This window comes from Tupaia chinensis, unplaced genomic scaffold (genome assembly GCF_000334495.1).
Source record: "Tupaia chinensis unplaced genomic scaffold, TupChi_1.0 Scaffold143705_1, whole genome shotgun sequence".
Taxonomy (NCBI): Eukaryota; Metazoa; Chordata; class Mammalia; order Scandentia; family Tupaiidae; genus Tupaia; species Tupaia belangeri.
This window is the reverse complement of record NW_006203553.1, coordinates 560443-561142: the sequence shown is the minus strand read 5'-3', so window position 1 is coordinate 561142 and position 700 is coordinate 560443. Positions and strand designations below refer to the sequence as shown.

At 63.0% G+C, this 700-nt stretch overlaps 1 pseudogene; it reads right to left on the bottom strand.

The window, feature by feature from the left end:
- LOC106733417 (cytochrome b-c1 complex subunit 7 pseudogene) overlaps window positions 1–579 on the bottom strand; it is a 2208-nt pseudogene extending 1629 nt beyond the window's left edge.
- Window positions 580–700: the final 121 nt, after the last annotated feature.

Sequence of the window (700 nt, the reverse complement as noted above, 5' to 3'; positions counted from 1 at the left end):
TGGGGGATGGAGGTAGAGGGGTGGGGAGTGGCCACTCTGCAATCTCTTCTCCGCGCTCTCTGGATTTTGGGCATACAGATCTTCAACCTTGCAGCCTTCCATGTGGGATCCAGCCACTTTAACCTCCTTGCCACTGACTGGCTCCTGTGCTTGCCAGGGAGAGGGAGGAAGTGGGGGAGGAAGGGAGGGAGGGAGGGAGAAAGAAAGAGAGAGATAGAGAGAGATAGAGAGAGAGAGAGAGAGGGAAGCGAGAAAACAAATCACGGAGGGAGGGCGGCGATTGCCACGCTACCATGCTCACACGCCCATACTACCAGCAATTTTTAAGCCTCAGGTCTGGGACTCAAACAGTGGTCGGCGACACGGGAGTCCAGCATCGGCCACTCCTCACCCCCGACCTTTGCGCATTTACAAAAGCATTTAGGAAGCATCCGGCGCAGAAGGCCGCCCCACAATGCCCTGGTTTGTACTACAGCTCGGTCCACACGCAGCAGAGGTTGTGGGCCGCCGACCACACAGGCCGGGCTGGGAGCAGCAGGTGAGCTCCGCGCAGGGACACAGGCGCAGGCGCAGGCGCATCCCGGGCCGCAGAACGCCTGGCCCCGTCCCGGCCTCCCCGGGACGCCACCTGCCGGCCAGTCCGCGCGCCCGGGAGGTCGGGTAGCCGCGCGGGCTCGAGATGGCCCCACGGCCGACCGCA